This window comes from Hyaena hyaena, unplaced genomic scaffold (genome assembly GCF_003009895.1).
Source record: "Hyaena hyaena isolate Hyena2069 unplaced genomic scaffold, ASM300989v1 scaffold_613, whole genome shotgun sequence".
In the NCBI taxonomy this organism is placed as follows: domain Eukaryota; kingdom Metazoa; phylum Chordata; class Mammalia; order Carnivora; family Hyaenidae; genus Hyaena; species Hyaena hyaena.
Genome location: NW_024081245.1, coordinates 125260 through 136396, shown reverse-complemented (window position 1 = coordinate 136396; position 11137 = coordinate 125260).

The window sequence follows — 11137 nt, the reverse complement described above, 5'->3', positions numbered from 1 at the left end:
TTAGCAGCTGTAGAGAGAAAGATGGAGTCACTCATGTCAAGCAGGGGCCTGTGTCAAGCAATGACTCAAGCACTTGAGGGGACTGTAGCTACTAGATATCTCCAAGACCAGCAGCAGCTGACCATACCCCAGAACTGATAACAAGCAAGGGCAGAGGAGGTCTGCAGGGGCCCAAGACTGATTAAGTCCCTTTAGAAGGAGAGGACTTTTGCAGCAAACTTTCAGATTCCTCAGACACTGACCCCTTTATGTCTGACCACTTCAAAAAGGCATCTGCCGCCAAAGGCTCTGCCTGATTGATCTCTGAACAGAATTGAGATCCTTCCCTGCTGGATCATAACACGCGGTAAGTGCCAAGCGCAGACTTGGACCGGACCCAGGCCTTATCTCAAATGTGTGCCCACCAGACTGACTTCACGTTGTGTTCTGCTTTGCGTGCCTTTGTAAGAAGCCAAGTTAATCATGTGGTGAAATGTCACGGAGTTTGGAATCCTGAGCCTGCTTATAGTTACATTACCCTTGCTTTATGACTGAAGAAAACTGACACTGTGGAAAGACTAACTCATGTGTGCCTTCAGAGGGCGCTCAGGACAGTAGCTGTTACAAAGTTAATCATCTGTACATTCCTGAGTTAACTGTATTTCTTAATATATTGCTGATTTCTTTTGCTAAGAGTTTTACTTAGAATTTTCTATCTGGTTCATAAGTAAGAGCCTCTTATATTTTTTCTTTATTTTATTGTCCTTCTCTAGTTTTATGTCAAAAGTATACTGTGTTCATAAAAGAAGTCAAGGAACTTTCCCCTTCATCTTGCTCCTCTTAAGATCTACTCTATTTCTTTTTTTTTATGTTTTTTTTTAAATGTATTTATTTCTAGGAGAGAGAGAGAGAGACAGCATGAGCAGGGGAGGGTCAAAGAGAGAGGGAGTCACAGACTGAAACAGGCTCCAGGCTCTGAGCTGGCAGTCAGCACAGAGCCCGACGCGGGGCCCGAACCCACGAACCGCGAGACCATGACCTAAGCGAAAGTCGGTCGCTTAACCGACTAAGCCACCCAGGCACCCCAGATCTACTCTATTTCTTAGGTTTTCTAAAATTTCACTACAGTACATTTGTTGTATACTAAATCTTTTTTTCTGCTTGTACTTTAGAAACCTGAGATTTTGCATCTTCTGTTAACTCTGGAAAATTCTAAGCCGTATAAAAAAGTATTCCCTCTCCCTTTCTCTGTTCCCTTGATGTGAAACTCATCTTTATGTGGGACATTCTCATTGTATCCTCAACAACTCAACTTCTCTTAAATAATTTCTATAATTTTTAAAAATAATTTATTGTCAAATTAGCTAACATACAGTGTGTAAAGTGCACTCTTGGTTTGGGGTAATAATTTCTATAATTTTATATCTCTGGTCCACATTGTAGATAATTTCTTAGATTTATTTTCCAGTTTAGTAACCCGTTCCTTCGTATTCATGCATTTAATCATTTTAAGAAAACTGTTATTTTGATTCTCCTTCAAAGTTTTTTTTATTATCTCATGTATTTGTGGATAATAATACTACCGTTTAGCATTATTATCTAAACCTTCTAGCTTAGGCTAAATTTGCTTTTTTTGGTAAAAGTTATATCTCCTATTCCCTTTTTAATCCTTTAATATTTTAATATACATACTTAATGTAGTTACTCATTATTTCTACTTTCCTTCCCCCAAATAGAAAAACGTCACACTATTTTCATTCTGATTACCCTTCCTCCTACCTCACATGTCACTATTTTCAAGGATTTAACTTCCTTCAAATTCTCCCAAATTGAATATTATTATTACCTTACAGAATCAGTGTTTGCTTAGATTTATTTAATTGTATAATCATCTGTTTTCTTCTTTCTGTCTTCAATTTCTTTCTTCCTGAAAGACATGCTTTAGATATTGTCTCTGTAAAAGCTATTGAGGGTAATGATCATTTTTTTACTTGTTTGAAAATTTCTTTTATATTGCCCTCATTTTGGAAAGATAGTTTAGGTGTAAAATTCTATGTTAAGTCTTATCAGCTTAAGTAGTTTGAAGTTGTTATTCCATTATTTTTTGGCTTTTACTGTTACTGCAGCAAACTATAGTTACTTATATCCTCAGCTTGTTTTTCTTCTTTCGAAGGCTGTGATGAATCTCTAGATGCATTTACCATATTTCCTTTGTCAATGGTATACAGTAGTTTTTCTAACTTGTTTCTAGGCATGGATTTTATTTTATTTATCCTGCTTGAGATGTATAATGTTGCTTGAAAGTTAAAAAATCAGTTCTGGAAAATTTTAGCCATTATTTATTGAATATTTCTTTTCTTCAATTCTGTCTCTTCTTTTCTCCTGACCTCCTATCTTTTTCTTCTTATTTAAAAAATTCTCTTTCATATTTTGTATCACTTTGTGATTTCCTCAATTTACAAGTCACTACTTTCCTATTTTGCTCTTTCTAATGCCTTGTATAATTAATCATTTAATTTTAAATAATACTCTTTAAATGTATTAATAGTCCCTATTATTTTTGAAAAATATGGCTGGCTTCATCTTTCGCAATGACTTAGTTTCTAATTGAAAAAAATTAAACGCATTTCTTTTATATTCTGTAGTCCATCATTTTTTAAATCAGGTGTTTTTGAGGATCTACTTCAGATGTCTGTTACTTCTCTTGTGTTCGCCACTGCTTTTTAGTTTATTTACATGTTCCCTAATTTTGCATTAGAAACTTATGTACAGGGGTGGATGGGTAGAGAGAACAGAAGCTTGGGTTTTGGAGTATATTACAAGGATACTGTTTTCATCACCTGCTCTATAGTGAAATGCCAAATTTTTCTTTTAAAATACATCTTTATGGGGGCTCCTATCTGGCTCCGTCAGTAAAGTATGTGACTCTTAATCTCAGGGTCATGAGTTCAAGCCTCTCATTGGGTGTGGAGCCTACTTAAAAAAACAAAAAACACAAAAACTACATTTTTATGTTTGGTGTATGATAATTTAATCATAGAATTTAATGATTAATTTTTGGTCAGAAGATGTCTTCTAGAAGATAATAACAAATTATAATAGACTGTTCCCATGTCACATAGTGTGATGACAGCTTTATAAGACCCACACAACAATTATTTCCTGCCAATATTTTGGAAATATTTGCCTTCCTATTGGAAGGCAGCCAAAACTATACTATACAGTTATATATTATATAGGCAAATGTATACTCAGGTTATAATATTAGGTATTTCCCCCTTTTCAGATCATATAATTCATTGTTAGAGAGAGTAAGCCACTTGTTTAAGATCCCAAAGCTAAGTGATAGACCTGTACTCAGATGCTAGTTTATTTGACTTCAAAATCCCTTCTAATTTCTAATTATATTACCTCCCACTAAAACCTGCTTTGTCAAATGCTCCCAGTTGTTATACATTCCTTGAATTTTAGCGGTGCACATTGTAGCCCAAATACAAGTAGTATTTTCTACATCAATTTACGTTTGGTGTCATCATATATCAGAGTTCTCCTCAAAGGAATGGAAGTTATGTGGTATGGGTAGCTTCACATACTGGCCTTACAGAAAGTGGGCATGTACCACACTTCTGCTTCTTCTTTTGTTCTTTCTGGAACACAGATGTGCTCAAAGAAGATCAAGTAAGTGTATGGCCATATTAAAAAATTAATTTTCAATACTAAACACCTAGCTTAAGTCAAATTTTAAAATGTAAACTACTTGACTAGTTTTGATAAAAATTTTCAAGTGGGTTCCTTTTTCCATTTTATTAATTTATTTTTCTAATAGAGATGCAATGTTACTACTTAAAATAAATAGGGATTACAGAGGGGAAAAGTTACTCTCAAAATTAACACCCTTTATTCACATTTTGTGATTTTCCTTCCAGCCATTTTTTGTAAACTTTATTTTTAACAAAAGATGTATAAACTAAACCACCAGTAATAGAACATCTTAATTTTTTCATTGACCATATTAAGCTTTAGTTTTCCATATTTCTACCTGGTTGTTAAAATCATTGCTTTAAGTGAGTGAATGGCAGTTTATGGACAGACAATGTTTAATTAAGTGGGCATTTTATGTTGTTCCCAGGTTTTTGCTGTGATAAATCTCATCTCCATGAAATGTATAAATTTTAGAAAGTTACCTCTGGGCCTCTCTTTCCTTCTCTGTAAATGAGGATAATAACAATACTTACCTCTAGAATTCTAGAGAAGATTAAATTTCCACACATGTGTTTGGTATTGAGAGGAGTTCTGAGTATATGGTAAACACAAAGTATAGTTGTTTTTATCATTTTTGGGTGGGAAATTACTCAAGATTGTTGAACAAGAAAGCCTTGATGATGTGTAAGCAGAAACTAACTTTATTCTTCCTCCTGTTTCCCTCCAAAGCTGCTGCTTTTTATTCTTAGATGTAAATCTCAGGATTTTACTGTCTGTCTTTGGAAAAAAAAAAAAATTCCCCTACTTGATGATTAAAAAGTCGAGTCTAGTCTCATAATTACCCATCATTATAATTCAGTCCAAAGAAATGAGAAAAATTTTAAACTTTTACCCAGTATAAAGCTTTTCTCTCCCAGTCCTATGCCTGATCCCAACAGAGAAGCCTAAGGTGGAAGAAGGCAGGTATGTTATTTTTTTCACCTAGTTTTTCCACCCCTTTTCTTTCTTTCTTTTTTAAAAAAATTTTTTAATGTTTTATTTATTTCTGAGAGAGAGAGAGACAGCGTGAGCATGGGAGGTCAGAAAGAGAGACACAGAATCTGAAACAGGCTCCAGGCTCTGAGCTGTCTGTCAGCACAGAGCCCGACGCGGGGCCGGAACCCATGAACCATGAGATCATGACCTGAGCCGAAGTTGGAGGCTTAACCGACTGAGCCACTCTGGTGCCCCTCTTTCTTTCTTTTTCAAGTTTGTTTATTTATTTTGAAAGAGAGAGAGAGAGAGCATGAACAGGGCAGGGGCAGAGAGAGGGAGGAGAGAAAGAATTCCAAGCAGGCCTAGCAGTGTCATGGCAGAGCCAGATGTCAGACTTGAACTCACAGATCCTGAGATCATGACCTGAGCTGAAATCAGGAGTTGGATGCTTAACCAACTAAGTCACCCAAGTGCCTCTACCCCTTACTTTCTAATAAAAATTGGTAAATAATGGATTATGTTGGAATTTTTCACATTTGCTTAAAAATTCTTTTTCCCACCAGAAAAATGTGGCTGTTTTAGGGATTGAAGATAAAAACTTTTACCTAGAAAGAAGTACTTAGTTTATTATTCTTTTCCTGACAATTAGCCAATTGATGTCATATAATTTTCTCACAGAATCCTTAACGATTTATCTATCAACAGCAGTGCCAATTTGAAAATTTCCTGAAGTCACTAAATTAAGAGGAAAAAAAATTCTGATGATTTGATGTTACTATCTGAGTAAAATTTTTAAATTATAGCATTTTATCATTTGTTTGCCCTCTTCTATTCCAAATAATGTTCTAGTAGCAATTGTTTTTCATAGTGTAAACAAAAGAGGTTATAGAAAAATTGTTATTAGCAATGTAGTTTTGCACCAAGTTATAATTTTTATTTTCACTTAATATTTCCTAGCAAAGTCCATTTCGTTTAGAATACTCTGTCCTATTTCAAAGCTCAGGTCATGATCTCACAGTTCATGAGTTCCAGGCCTACATCAGGCTCCACGCTGACAGTGTGGGGCCTGCTTGGGATTCTCTATGTCTCTGCCCCTCTTGGGCTCATACCATCTCTCTCAAAATAAATAAATAAACTTAAAATATTTCAAAACTGTTAATTCAGAGGAATACATTATCTAGTAACAGATTCCATATGTGTTCATTAGTAAAATACACGAAAAGCAAAATAAAATTATTTTCCAAGATTGTGTTGAATATCAGAAAGTATTACCAATTATTGTTTAAAGTTTTTCTAATGTAGTTTTCTTAGAGAAATATTTAAATGAAATTTATTCAGTAAACATTTTAAACTATATAAAATATCAATTAACTAAAGTATGAAATATCACTTCTTTTTTTAAATATGTTTATTGTAGAAAATTGGACATTTAAAATAATAAAAAATATTGTCTATATTCCCATTATCTAAAACTAAGTTCTAAGTTCATATTTTGGCATATTTCTTCTCAATGTAGTGTGTGTGCGTACATGTGCATGTTTCTCAATATTCTTGGAGTCATATTATATTTAACTTGGTATATGGTATTTTTCTCCCTTGGCATTAAAATCAGCTTCTTTTAGGGTTAAGTCTTTCATAAATGTCATTTTTAATATGGTCACAGCTGAATGTATGTGCCCAAATTTATACATCAGACATGTTTTAAAAAATATTTTCAGAATCTCTGTGCATAAAATAGATTTTATATTTAGGATAATTTTATTAGGGTAGATTTTGAAAAAAAAATGCATCCCTATTTAAAATTGAATCTTAGCAGACATCAACAGCTGTCATTTTCAAAAAAGGCAAAAATTCTCAAAATTTATAATTGTTTTTCATATACACCAATGCCTTAGCACGGGGTGGGGAGAGAATCTCTAAATAATTTTCTTTGAACAAATTTTATTTTTGTAAACAACAAAGTAAACAACAGTATCAAAGGGGCCTATGCTTTTCAAATCAAGGAAAATTTACATTAGAAGAACCGGTTGGGATAAAGAAGGGTATGTATCTATCCTTCTGACATCAATGCCACTCCTGTCCAGATCTTAGTCTTTCTATCTAAATTCCCTTTTACTTTCCCTGAATTTGGACTTAGGGCTGTCATCACTCAAGACACTTTCGGTTTGGGTGGAAGAGTCTAGCTGTGTGGGTTAGGGTTCTAAGAGTTCCCTTATGGTTTTCCACCCTTCAAATCAAAGAAACTTAATTACTGAAAAACCTTAAAAGAAAAGAACATTTTAAAAATTTAGGTGGTAATGAAATTTTTCAATGTTTTACTTTGTGATTCTTTATTAAATAAAGATGAAAGTCTATAAAAAATAAAGTTTCTTAAAGGAAATCAAGTGAGCAGAATTTAGATTCTTCTCTTACACTTATAGATAGTGTAACATATCGGAAAATCAAAACACCAGAATTAATAACTTAAATTTTCCACATAATCATTTTTACTTTGGACCACTCAAACTCTCTGACCATTTAATTTCATCCTAAAATTGAAATAATAACACCCCTACAAGCCTTACCAATACCATAGTTTTGTTAAGATCTAATAAGATAATGTGTAGAGACATGCTTTATTACGGGGATAAATGTAATTATTACCCTTATACTCTACTTCAATATTCTAAAAATGTGTAAAAATTTAAAAACAAAGTGTTTTCATAGTAGAAAGTATGAAAAATGCAGATAAATTGAAAATCCTTTTTGAATCCTGTTTCTTGGCTTCCACTCACCTACCAAAGTGTCAGAGAGAATCACTTGTTATTTTACTCTAACTGCACTGCCCAATATGGTAGCTACTAGTGACATGTGGCTAGTAAATGTAAATGTAAATTATATTTAAATAAAATTGATATTGTTAGTCACACTAGCCATATTCAAATGCTCAATACTGCTACTGTATTGGACAGAGCAGATATAGACCATATCCATCACTGAAGAAAGTTCTTTGAACTGTTCTACTGTAGAATCACATCTAGGAAGAGATCATGTAGAAGGCAGAATAATGCCTCCGCTCCCCCTAAAGATATCTATGTCCTAATTTCCAGAATCTGAAAATGTTATCTTACTTGGCAAAAGAGACTTTACAGATGTGATTACAGTTAAGGATCTTGAGATGAGATGATTATCCTGGATTACCTGGGTAGACTCATTGTGATAACAAGGGTTATTAGAAGGAGCCACGCAGATCAAAGTCTGAAAAAGAAGGTAAGGAGAAGGTAGAGTGATGCATTTTAAAGGTGGAGGAAGGGGCCTCTGGCCAACGAACAGAGATGGCTTCTACAAGCTAGAAATGGCAAGGAAACAGACCCCTGGTACAGCCTCCTGAAGGAAGAAAGCACTCTGACACTGATTTTAGGCACTGATACTGAAAGATGGTAAGTTTGTATTGTTTGAAGCGTTAAATTTGTGGTAATTTTTTACAGTAATGCTAGGAAACTAATACATGTGACAATAGATATTTCCAATTCCCCTCTTAATGAATATTTACTATCTCCAATTATTTCTATCATAAATAAAGCTACTGTAACTTTTTCCTATATGCAGAAGTAAATATTAGATACTGAAAGTGCTATTGAGAAAAATAAGGCATAGACAGGGTTAGTATCTTCAGATCAGCAGGGATATGTACAGTGTTATGTTGGTAAACATTTAACAACTTCCTTTCCAAAACAAGAGAAACAAAAATTAAAAAAAAAATTCAACAACAACCCTGATTTGTGCATTTGCCACTTCACATGGTGTAAATACTTTTGGCTACCAACATCATGTCATTGAACAAAGTTCTGGGAGGCTAAGTCAGCTTTTGTACACTGTTGGACTTGTGTTTGTGTATATGCATATAGATGTGTCTAGGTTTTTATGTGTTTACATGTGGGGGGATTCTGTTTTTTTTCTGTGTGTGTGTGTGTGTGAGAGAGAGAGAGAGAGAGAGAGAGAGAGTCCCCATGCAGATGAGAGGGGCAGAGGGAGAGAGAGAGAATCTTAAGTAGGCTGTATGCTTAGCTTGGAGCCCAACATGGAGCCTGATCCCAAGACCTTGGGATCATGACTTGAGATGAAACCAAGGGTCAGATATTCAACTGATTGAGCCACCCAGGCACCCCTGGAGTTTTTATTTTAAATAGGAGGACTCTCTGATACTTGTCAGAACAGAGACTTGAAGGAAGTGATGGAGATACCTCTGCAGATAAATGAGGAAAAAGTATCCTTGGCGGAGGGAATAGTAAATGCAAACACCTGAGGGAGGAGTGTTTGGTGTATTTGATGGATTTCAGGTGTGTCTGAAGGCTATCAAGAATGCTAACACAGTTAGAGGAGAGTGAGTTGCTTAATTGTGGTAGATAAAGTCAGAGTTAATTGTGCATTTGTCAGTGTATTTACTTGTACTTGGCAGGTAGGCAAGACCTCATAAGTCATTGTAGGAAGTTTCATTTTGATGGAAATGGAAGGTGTTTGAGAAGAGTGACATAATTTGAGCTAAATCTGGCTCTTCTCTTGAGGAAAACAGAGAGCCTGAGAATCCAAATGAGTGATGATGGTGACTTGGCCAAAAGTGATCAGATACTGGAAATAGAGCTTATAAAATTTGATGAAGGCTCAAATTTGGGGTGAGAAAAAGAGAGAGTTAAGGATGATTCCAAGATTTTAGCTTTAGTACTTGGATAAATGAAAGTGCCATCAGCTGTAATAGGTAAGTTAGTGTAAGGAGACTTAGGATACAGGGGTACATCAAGATTATATATAATTTTGGATATATTAAATTTAGATGACTTAAAATTCCAATCCAGTGGAGAACTGGATATACACGTCTGATTAGGGAAGGTAATTAGCGGGAGATGTAAATTTGGTATTTAAAGTCAAAATACCAGATAAGATCACATAGGGAGAGTGTAGATAGAGAAGAAATTTGAGGACTGAACACTGTACTTCAGTATTTTGAGATAAAGTACATAAGGAGAAACCAGAAATGGAGAATCAAGGGCCATATGGTAGGAGGAAAACCAAAAGAGAATAGTATCAAATTAAAGAAAATGTTTTCTGGAAGAAACAATCATAAAACCCAATACTCCTTCTTAGTCAAATAACTGAAGTTTCAGAATTGACCATTGAATTTTATTCTTGCTTTTATTTATTTATTTATTTTTTTGACCATTGAATTTTAAAGTGTTATTAATTATGTTGCCCAAAACAGTTTTGGTAGAGAGATAGGTACAAAACTCTGATTGTGGTGGCTTCAAAAGAGAATGGAGGAAAGGGAACTGGAGACATCAAATTTAGCCAATACTTTTTAGTTTTTCTGTGAAAGGACAGTAGCTAAAGACAGGATAAAGAAAGAGTTTTTAAAAGGCTAGAGATATTACTGAATGTGTGTGTACAGATGGAAAAAATTCAGCAAAGAAGGAAAATTTATGAAATAGAAGAAGAGAGAATTGCCAGAGAATATCCTTAAGAAAGGGAGGAGACTGGGATCTAGGGCATAAGTAGAGTGGTCATCTTAGATGGTTCATCACTGGGAGCAAGTGGAGATTGATGGGTAAATATGGTGGTGGGAGCATGTGGAAAGTCTCTATAGGATGGTTCTGTTTTGTGAATGAAGCAATGTCATCAGTTGAGGGTGAGGATGGGATAGGAGTGAGGGAGCTTTGAGGAAAAGAATGGGTGAAGTAAAGGACTTAGGAAAGAGCAAAAGACTTCAGGCAATGGTTAAAGCCCACTTGAATGGTCACGAATTTAAATTAAGACCAGACACAGACCTGTCTGTGTATTTTACTTAAGTTAATATCAATGTACAGATGCAAGCACAGAATAGATTGAGATTTTAATTAAGCAGCTTTGGGGGTTTGTCGGGTAAATATAAGGGGAAAAAGAATGGCTACGGAGCTGAGGAGAAATGCAAAGGAATATAATAATTCACAATGGACTGTAGGACGGAGGATAAGGAATACAGTGGAGTTTGGGCCTGGTAGGGATAGAAAGAAAGGGGACTACTATCCCAGTGTCATCTAAGAATTGTTGGAGTTGGAATACTGGCAGGAATGAATTGAAAAGATAGATGAGGGTGAAAGTGAGACAACTGAATTGTGAACATGGAAGGGTATAGTGTTTGATAATGATATAGCCTAAAGTATGACTGCAGGTGTGAGTGGATGATCGGGGGAAAGACACCATTATTGGCAGAGAGGAGGTCTTGCAAATTGGAGGCCATCTGTGTGGATACTGAAACCACAATAATTACTACAGGTGTAGTATTAGAGGTAATTACAATGAAAATCACAGTGTTCTCAGTGCGGTGCTCAGACTAGCAGTGCCAACAAGGCCTGACTACTTGTTAGAAATGCAAATTCTCAAGTCCCATCCAGGTCTACTGAATCAGAAACCCCGAGAATGGTGCTTCATCTGATGCACGATGAAGTTTAGGGACTACTTGTACTGTAGC